This window comes from Triturus cristatus, chromosome 2_1, assembly GCF_964204655.1.
Source record: "Triturus cristatus chromosome 2_1, aTriCri1.1, whole genome shotgun sequence".
Lineage (NCBI taxonomy): Eukaryota > Metazoa > Chordata > Amphibia > Caudata > Salamandridae > Triturus > Triturus cristatus.
Window position 1 is genome coordinate 548,384,277 of NC_140581.1, and position 10,754 is coordinate 548,395,030.

The following is a 10,754-nucleotide window of genomic DNA, read 5'->3' on the forward strand; positions in this document are numbered from 1 at the left end:
ATTGAGTTTGGAAGAGGTATGAACCTCTGTGGCAGATGGGCCAGCAGCTAGATGGCCTCAGTTTGTGAGGTCACATATATTGTATTGGTGTGCTGTATGTAAAGTAATCATCAAGAGTGCCAGCAACAGACCACACATGTATGTGCTGGGTTTGTATACAATCAGTCTTTCAGCTGTGGTACACATTGGCTGTGACATGGAAGCATTCTCCCACAAACACTAGAACTGAATCTTACCCACAGCAGTATTAGTTACAATTCGAGAAAGGGTAAATAGCTTGAAGCTTCACCAGATAATAACAACTAAAGAGAGCAGCAGATTATAGTTGCTTCTTTGTAAAAATTACGTCTGATCATGTGTTGTGCCAGGGGCTGGAGAAGTAAGTGACATTTCATAACTGGTCACATGGTAAGAGACACGGTTATATTTGCTATTATGAGATATATGTCAACAGTCTAGCAAAGCTACACAAAGTTAGCCCCCCGATAAATGTTTTTTTGGGCCTTGTGCTTTATGCTAAGGCCTGATCAAGTTGCACAAACAACTATTTTCTATTTTCTGATATTAACACTGATCATGGTTATATTATTTTTCACTAGCAATTTAATTGACTCAAACATTAGATTCTGGACACCTGGAAGCACTGTTCCAATGAAATGTGAAGAATGTCTGCTCCAGTTTCTCTAAGGTGCCAGGTCTTGGGCATAAATAGAAATGAAGGAAAACGCCAAAACAAAACATTACCTGTCTCGATTTGCATGTGCTTTTGATATATTCCTCATTACAGAGTTATGTGACAAGTCTTTTGGATCCGTTTTTCAAACTTTGTGCTTCAAGACTAAGCGATCCATGGATTTAAAGAATAATTTCAGTTCACATTATGACAATTTTTTTATTTACATTTTTAAATCCTATTTTGGTACACGAAAATGGACTGTTATTATGTAACTGCACGGCCATTTGAAAGCTGAATTAAAGTAATTTTACATTTGTTTTAACTTACTATGCATTTCAGTGGTTTCCCATACCTCCGTTGTCTTACAACTAGTTTTGACACAGAAGGCAAATAAATGTAATGGTTTAATTTCCTTCAACGGTACTTCAACTCTGCATGGACAAGAGGTAGTTGCCATGATTTGCTCCAGCACTGCGAGCCCAATGTTGTGTTCTCTGAGAAAGAGACATGGGGCAGCACCAGATGAAAAATTAGGCAAGGAAAGAAGATATATATTGGGGACCTCCTAGACTGTCAGACTCGTTCAATGGCGAGAGAAAGAGGGGTTTGTGGTCAGAGATGGTGGGAAAGAGAAGATGAGCAAAAGAGAGGGGCCAGCGAAGAGCAAGAGACTTATCATGCCCAGTGTTGGGCTCTACAAGAAAATAGTGAAATTAGTGCTATCGTGAGAGCGGTGTTTTAGGGACCTTCTCATATTTCGACCCAAGCAGATGGTTGGATGCTGGGTATTTGTAAGCTATTGACTGGAACAAATACAGAAGGGCTACACAATCACGTATTACTATGACAGCAAAATGAACGCTGGAAACCCCACGTAAATTGACTGAACTGGTGATAAAACTTGAAAAAGGAACTTCAATTTCTCACTCACAGTCTGGACACCAACTAAAAAAATCTAGCGCCCGATATACAAAACTTGTTAACAATTGCAAACCTTCTAATCTGTAAATCCGAGGATTTGCAACTGTTAAAAAGCACGTTTGTATTTAGTAAACATTTCCTAATTCGAACATTGTTTCCGTATCTGTAAAGTGGTCACTGAATGGTTTAGAAATCGCTATAAGGGATGGGTGTGTTGTGGGTGTCCATTCCAAATTGTGATTTGTACCCTGAAATATCAATGGTCTGCGACCTTTCTTCTGGTCACAAACCATTGATGAGTTACTGACTAGCAAAGGGGAATGGCTCTCTTCTATACTGCTTCCACTTTGTGACTACTGAAAACAAGTTTCAGGGAGCTATCAGTTAAACTTTTTTTTCAATGCACTTCTGCTTTCTTAAGGAAAACTGGCTGCATAAAAAAAATTAAAGCAAGTTTTCTTCATTTAAGCACAATCAAAGACATAGTGGTCCGCTGACTCTTGCAGGCCACCATTCCGGTGATGATGGACAGTCACAGATTGCAAACTACGATCTCCCTAACATATACCGATTAGGCAGATCTTTCTTCCATTCCTTGTCACTGGATGTTTTATGAAAAGACATATTTATATATGTGCCGGCTTACAAAATCCTAGTCCATTCGCAAAAAACTGGTCCGCAATCTGCAACCACTGTGTGCACATAGAATAACAGTGCTTGAAATGGAAAAATAGAAGTGCAGGTACTCCGTAGCAGAGAACCTGCATGTTTCTGAGAAGTGCCGGTACTCTCCAATTAAAAGTATTACGTCGCTCTTGAGAAGTGCCGGTACCCTGCCTCTCAGAATAAAAAAGTGCTGGTACTCTGTACCAGGCATTACTGGCCCAATTAAAGAACTGATAGCAGCACATTCAGCCCTTGGGATCTGGAAAACCATGACAGGACGTCCCTTCATACAGCTAACAGGTGGAGGGATACAGAGGGCTCTCGTCACTAGATTGCAGGATCGAAGCGGATGAGTGTTTCTTAAGTTGTGGAGTGCAGAAGGGAGCTCTAATGTCTGGTTCGTGCAGGGGGTACAGGAGGAGCCATTGGACTTAAGAACAAGGGAATTAAAAAAAACAACAACAACAAAAAAGAGAGAAGGAGTGCCGCGGTTCAAGGAGGGCCTCTTATTTTGAACTGGAGGTTAAAGGAAAAGTCCCATCATTGTAGGGTGACCAGATTTTTAGAAGCAAAAAACGGAACAGGTGAGACATAAAAGTAGCACTAAAGCCTTTTGCCTCACTTTTATATCTGGCCTGTCCCGTTTTTAGGTCTCGGCTAGCGAAGGCTGCGCTTGCGCAGTCTCGCTTGGCGAGATTTAATGTTTTCTAGTATGGGGCTTGAACCCGCCCCTCTTCTCCATTGGCTGGCTTCCTAAACGGAGGCCAGCCATTGGAGGAGAGGGGCGTCTGTCCATTTAAGCCCAGTCTTTTTCGGATTCGGGGGCGTGTTTTTTACTTTCTTTCCCTCCTCTGGAATGTAAACATACCAGCCAATGGCAAGAGGAGAGAAAGAAAAACACGCCCCCGAATCCGAAAACGACGCTGCATTTCTCCGAGGCATTTCTGCTTGACCTCGGAGAAACATGGTGGTGTTCATGGCGTCAACCCCGTCCACCATGGTACCCCGTACACGGCCCGGCTGGAAGAGTGAAGAGAACGAAGGCGATTTCAGAATTCCCTCAGGGAAGCAATTCCCTCAACGACTGGCAGTGGGCTCGCTCGCCGCCGCCACATTCTCACCAAAAGTCACTCCCACTTGTAAGAAGCACTTAGCTCCGAACAATGACTGCCGCATATATGTTGGGAACTTGCCGCCCGACATTCGCACCAAGGACATAGAGGACGTATTCTACAAATATGGCGCTATTCGTGACATCGACCTCAAGAATCGGCGCGGTGGGCCCCTTTTGCTTTTGTCGAGTTCGAAGACCCACGGTAAGTACCACGCCTTGTTTGTTTGGATTCAAAAGCGAATCACTAGTGGCCGTTAAAGAGGAATAAAACGTGACATATATGGAGTACCATATAATCTTTTGGAGTCATTAGGAGCCGGGGCTTATATTGTCCACATCAGTTGCCAGTTGGGTATAGGTAATTTTTGAATGTTTCAGTTCATCATTGCATTGAAATCATTACTGCATATATGACCCGATAGATGGCGCCTCCTACTGATAGGATGGTGGGTGCTGTTGTGTACCTAACGTTGCAGGCATGAAATTGGGACGCGGCAAAAAAAAAACTAGCGAGTCCCTCTAAATTACCAAAAACGTTGCTGGGTTCTACAATTGAAAATGTTGAACTGTACGTATTCGTGAGAATGCATAACTCATTAGATTGCGTGGGCGGTACCGTCTTTTACTGCTTCTTGGCCGTGGCGGGCGGGGAGGGAGGGGTGGCGTGTGCTATATGGGACGTGTATGGATTCTTATTGGTTCCCGAGGCGCCGTCCGCCCTGAACCACAAGTCTGTGCCACCGCCATAGTGGAACTGAGCTTCCTTTTTAGGTCTCGGGTAGCAAATATGTATGTGTCTAGATCCATGTGTGTGTGTGTGTGTGGTTCTGTATGTGTGTGTGTGTGGCTGTGTGTGTATGTGGCTCTGTGTATGTATGTGTGGCTCTGTGTGTGTGGCTCTGTGTGTGTGGCTCTGTGTAAGTGTGGGTGGCTGTGTGTGTGTGTGGGAGGCTCTATGTGTGTGTGCCTCTGTGTGGGTGGCTTTTTTTGTAGGTGGCTCTATGTGTGGGTGGCTGTCTGTGTGTGGGAAACTGTTTGTGTGGGTAACTGTGTGTGTGTAGGTGGCTCTGTGTGGGTGGCTCTATTTGTATGTGGGTTGCTCTATGTGAATAGCTCTGTGTAGGTGGCTATGTGTGGGTGGCTGTGTGTGTGTGTGTGTGTGTGTGTGTGTGTAGCTTTGTGTGGGTGGCTCTCTGTGTGGGTGCAAATGCAATAGGTCTCGCATTTGAGAGAGATTAAGCTATTGACGTAAATAACAATGCCGTTACTTTAACCTCTTCTGTGCCCATGACGAGATAGTCTCGTCATGAACCCCACCCACTAATGAAACGCCCGGCACAGGAGGGGGAAAGGGCGTGGCACAGAAGGGGTTAAATGTTTTAAAAACAAAAACAAACAAAAATAATGTCATGAGCAATGCCAATAGCTCTAACTTTAACAATGCCGAGACCATTGCATTGTAAATGCTTGTTTATTCAGCAGAGAGAGGGGTGTGTTTGTGTGTCAGTTGTGGCTCCTCCAGGGAGTGCTGCGGGGCGGGGGCGGGGGAGGGGCATGGTGGGGGGTAGTAAACTCCGGCATACGGCCATATGGAGTTCAGTAAATAAATAAAAAGAATTACATTGCGCGCACTGCAACGCCAAATGGCGATGCAGCGCGCGCAATGTAATTAGTTTTATTTATCTACTGAACTATATACGGCTTTATGCCGGAGTTTACTAGCCCCACCTTACCCCTCCCCACCGCACTCCCTTGAGGAGCCGCCACAGGTGGGGGGGGGGGTGGTGTGGTGTCTGCACACAGACACACATATATACAAGGCTATGTTCACATAACATTATATATTGCTAGACCTCCGCCCTACTTCCTACACTGTCTCTGCTGCTGGGATAAGGCAGCGGACTGTGCTGCAGGTCAGAAACCAATAAAATACATACATTATTTAAGACTTTAGATGTGCATGTAAAAGGAGAACATACCTTTCGATTCTGAATCGCACGTTGACCTGACCTTTGTCCCAAAAACCGGGACATTTAGATAAAATTGACAAAAGCATTGGGAGACCGGGACAGTCCGGGGAAATCCGGGACATCTGGTCACCCTACGTCAGAGGTTTTCAAACTGTGGGGCATGCCCCCCTGGGGAGGGGGGGGCATGGAAGGGTTCCCAGGGGGGGTGCAAACACGTCTGCAATTACATGCAAATGAATATGGCCTGGAAGTGCAGCAATGTTTACTTTCTGCCTTTCCAAGCAGTCTTTATTTACTCGGAATGCCGTGAGGGCTGGGGTCAGTGAGTTTACTGGCAGGGTCAAAGAGGTTGCTTTAAAGACAAGCATTTGCAATGCAATAGGTCTCGCATTTTCGAGATTTTGAGCTATTGGCATTGTAAATGACAATGCCTTTTAATTATGCGTTTAAAAAACCTGCAATAATAAAAAGGCATTGTCATTTACAATACCAATAGGTCAAAGTTTTTTAAAATACGAGACCTATTGCATTGCAAATGCCTGTTTAAGAATGGGCTGGATGTGCGTCTTTATAGCTGCCCATACCATCTGAACAAAAATGTGCAATTCAGGAAAAGAGCAAACATGCACCTTTTATGTCTTTGAGGGCCTATTGAGCTAGTTTAAACTACCACTCCTTTTCCACTGATGCCACAGGGTGTACATGGCTCTGCATGCATAACTCCAGTCACGAACCATACTTTTGTGATCGTAGGTTCTGCTGCTGTTACTGCGATGTATTTTGGGGTGGAAGGTAAGGATTTCTACATCCATTTGGGCAAAAGCAAAAAGCAAATAACGTTAACATATCACTCTTACTTCCGTGTTTTTGACGATTGAGATGGACATGGTTTTAATATGGCTGGAATTGGGGTGAAAAGCAATAGAACTCCTCCTTGTACTCCTGTTTTCTCAGGCTCAGGTTGAGTAAACAGAAACCTCTGTTTTCCATGAGAAAAGAACCCGTAAAATACTGGTAAGTCATTGTTTGACAGGTTCAGTGATACCGAGCCGACAATGGTTTACAATCCCTCTGGTCTTCGAAGGATGTAGTCTGATGCATGCCCTGGATGCTCCATTATCTGTAGAGCCGGTAGCCTCACGTTAACCGAGACCATCAGACAATGGAGACAAGAAGGAGGCAAACACTCTGCAAGGGGTGCAAACAGACAACAGATACATGCATGTGATAAATGTGTTGATTCTGAGTGCCAGGTAAGTGTTTGCACGGTGTTGACATGGGCAGTAAATAAAAGCATTTGCAATGCAATAGGTCTCGCTTTTGGTTAAACTATTAGCATTGTAAATGACAATGCCTTTTATTTGTGTTTTAAAAACTAAAATATAAATAAAAGGCATTGTCATTTACAATGCCAATAGCCCAAACTCACGTAAACGCGAGACCTAGTGCATTGCAAATGCTGGTTTCCTGATGTGACTTGACTGCTCCTCAAACAACAAGCACACAGACTTCTGAGCACAACTTTAAGTAAGTGGTGAGGCCCGGGAGCGATCTCACGCGACCCCCGTTGTGCTCACAGGCAGGGAAGTTGCCTATGCAAACAATTGGCTCGGCTACTTGGAATGCATGGCGCGCTGGATGTAAGGAAAGCACATAGTGCCTGCAGTAGGGCAAAACCCATTAAAGAAAATAGTGCTTACAGACCAAATAAAACATACCGTGTCCCAACAGAAGTAAAAGGGTCAGTCTCCATGGGAGGTTTCAAATGAAGACACGACGGTACTAAGGAGGGACTAACAAGGCGATTAAGGAATCAGAAGCCAGCATTTACAAAGGACAAGGCCACAAGCCAATGAAAAATATGAGCGGAGAGCGGGCAGAGCTTTAAATCCCTAACTCAATACAGCATCGCTCACAGAGCAGCGCATGCGCTGTCCAGACTCACCCTAAAAAAAAAAGTCTAAATGCTTTGTGTTGTCACAGTCGTGTACGTGTGTATAAAATAATGCACAACAGTTTCATTGAAAAATAAATGCAAGTTAAACTAACCGGTGATCAATTTACTCTTTTAGGCTATGAAACCTCAGTTAGCAAATACCATCATTGAAGAGGTCTGTGTGTGTTAAAGCTGAGTGATACACAATTTAAACCTAGTTGGTGCAGAGGAACAGTGACCTCTGTATTTATTAAGGGCCACTGGAATTATGAAATTTAGCGTTTTGTGCATAGCTCTGGATTTCCCGCATTTGCCACTTAATCCATCATCTGCTGCGTAATTTGCAGATTTTAACAAAAAAAAAATGTTTCTAGCTCAAACAGTTCAAAAGTTAGTAAAAATGCAGCAACACGTTACCCCCCCAGTGCAAAGCCCTTCGTAAAGGTTGACTGGCCACCTTTCTGTTGCTTATTGCTATATGTGGGTGTTAAACTGGTACTTATGAGGGGCGATATATGCCAGCACAGTGTTAACAAGTGTAACAAGCATTGACATAGCCAATAGGTCTCCCCTTTAGGATCTTATAAGCATTTAGCGATGCAGCAGATTCCCTTCCACACCTTCCTGTTATGTATAATCACAGCCACAAGTCTGCCACAAAATAGTTGAATAGATCATCGCTCCTAACTTCGCATGTTTTGTCAATGTATTTTAACAATTACATTTTTTTTCTTATGATTACATGTTGTCACCTCCTGCAAACAGCCATTCATTAAAGGGATTAGCCCCGGCCTGCTCTTTGATGTTAAAGCGAATACTCCCTGTTCCTAGGGGTCACTTATAAAGGAAATCCTTAGGAGGCACAGGGTGGGGTTAAGGAGCGGAAAAACAGAGGGGGGGGGGGTCGTACATAAAAATATTTGTACACTGAGAGAAGTAAATCAAAGTAGCATAACGAGAAAAATGTGGCGAGTTAAGATGGTGTTGCAATAAAACCTTTGCGACACAAAAGTCAAACTAAACCGATTTACAGAAGGAATTCTGAAACAGTCTGAAGAACAAGGTACACACTCGGAACAGGAAATGGATCACCCCACCTAGTTCAATAGAGGAGGAACAACATAACCAAATTGTGCACACGAGGTTCACACCACTTCCTGCATACAAACAATCCACCACTGGGAAAGTTATCAATCCCCCGGCTACAGGGCAGATTTTGTTTCAAGCAAATAAAAGGCTCTGGCAAAAAAACACACTGACAAAAATGTAATAATTTTAAAGAACGGTTTAGCTAAGAGAGGCCACTTAATCAAGCCCACTGGTGTATAAGTGGTAAACACAAGTACAATAACAGAGAATATGAAAAAATCATTTAAAAAGTGGAAATAGAAGCTAAGAATGGAAGCATTAAGCATACATAGTAAGCTGTTGTGGCAGGTGAATTGTTAAAACTGGACTGCACACAACGGACGGTCATAGATTGGGGCATCCTCCAATATGTTACCACCGCCAACAGAGATAACTTCACCAAGGGCACGAAACGCAAACACACTTTAAAAAGCTGCCAACAACATTACAACGTGAGCCAGATTTGTTTATTTATATCCGTTGCTTGCAAACAAGCGCGCTCCTCGCGCTAAAAGGAGGCAGCAGGGGTGAGAGGAGGGGGCGAGTGAAAGCGTTTCACTTGCGGGAGCGTGCAGCGCCAGGAGCGATAATTGCTACCATATGGTGCCGCGCGCTTCCACAAGTGAATCTCCAGACGTGCACGCTTTGCCATTAAAGGCAATGGAACGCGTGCACGTTTTTGGCTGAAAAGCCAAAGCAATCGGAAAAGGTCTTTTTGCCTATGCTGCGCATGCGCGCTGCGTAGGCGAGACCTAAAAATGACATAATAATGTAATGCTATCACATAAATATGCATTATGCAGCATAATTCGCCTTTACTTGCAGCATAATTTAGCCAACCCTGTTGCATAATTTGGCCTTCTCCTGCTACATAATTCCAGTGGCCCTGTTTATAGTGCTATAAGGTCCCAGCCTGTGCCTGAAAGCACTGTAAATGTGTAAGTTATTATTTTAAAATAGTATTTACATAGTCTAAGCGAGACTGCTGCAAAAAAGTTTGAAGACCTTTGCCCTACATCATGGGGATGAAGCAGGGCTCATCATTAGACAACGCTAACACACCGACAGTGCAGCGTATTCGGGAAGAATGGGAGGAATGAGACAAGTTGGAAGCAACAGAAAGAAAAATATATGATAAAAGGCTCATGTGTATTAGGTAACACAGAAACACGCAGAACAGGATGGTACTAAGGATTAGTCCAATGAGAGGGAACGTTGACAGAAGATGTAATAGATTTTAAAAATGCGTGCGATAAAAAGAGACTGGTGAGAAAGGGATAGATAGCATAGAATCAACCGAGAACGGATTAGCAGACAACGGGAGCAACATAACGAAGGTAGTAACCGAGGAGACAATATTAAAAAGAAGAAATTGTATACGTGACCAGAAACATACATGGTTAGAAGAGGAGAAATTGAATGGCATTTAGCCACAGAATAAACACGCCAACACTCCCCCCAAAAAAGAGGAAACATTCCCGAACTCGGACATTACCTTCTGAGTGAAGATCGTTAAAATCCAATTACTTCCATATATGTTTGAAATGCTTTCAGGAAAGAGAGTGGGCGAGGCCTGGCAACAGCAACGCCCCTATATTCTTGCGATTGGTTAAAAAAACACAACCAACGCCGGAAAAGGCGGATTAAAAGCCCCGGAAAAAAAAGGGCCTCTGCCCCGGAAGAAATATCTCCTCCTCTCCTGAACTGATAAGCGTCAAATTAGTGACGCTTTTGGGCAGTATTTTTATTACTGAAGCTTTCTTCCCCGGGTGCACCGGAAGTGTTTTTTTATGTACTTCCTGAGAAACATTAAGGGGACCTGTAGGAACGCACATCTCAGCTATTTCAGGATAGGGCGAGATGCTATTGTAGCGGGTTAGCTTAGCTCCCGTACTCAACTATTTGGGGCACTCGCTACTGGCGTTGCTACCTTGCCGTACAACACGTGTTCTAACCGTCTGCGCCCCCGACTGTCTGTGCCTACCCTTAAATAGGCGGGGAGCTTAGAAATTCCGCTGCTGCCCGTAGGTGGATGCCTGCGCGCCTGCCTGTCCCTCCGCAAAAGCAGCGTGGTCAAATTGGAATCGTTAAAGCATAATACGGTACATTTTCCCGGTTGTGCTGAAAAATATGATTTGTCCGGGTTTTCAAATAATGGACCATTTTGAAAATTACTTTGTGCAATTTTTAGCGTACGGGGATAGAAATGTGGGAACAAGCGAAGGGGCAAATTTACTAGCGCCTTACGCCAGATTTGCGCCGCCGCACGTTGGGTCACTTTTGTGACGCAGCGGCGGCTCAAAGCCAGCGGCATGCTGCGGGCTATTTACAACGTGACGCATC

General features: G+C 44.1%; 1 protein-coding gene across 1 annotated transcript in view; it reads right to left on the minus strand.

Annotated features, from left to right (window-relative positions):
• The window catches only part of CCNH (cyclin H), a 211,271-nt gene extending 201,147 nt beyond the window's left edge, over positions 1-10,124 (minus strand). Inside the window, exon 1 of the mRNA XM_085632430.1 lies at positions 9,907-10,124. The gene's annotated coding sequence lies outside the window, so the exon portion shown is untranslated. The remainder of the gene's footprint in view (positions 1-9,906) is intronic.
• Positions 10,125-10,754: the final 630 nt, after the last annotated feature.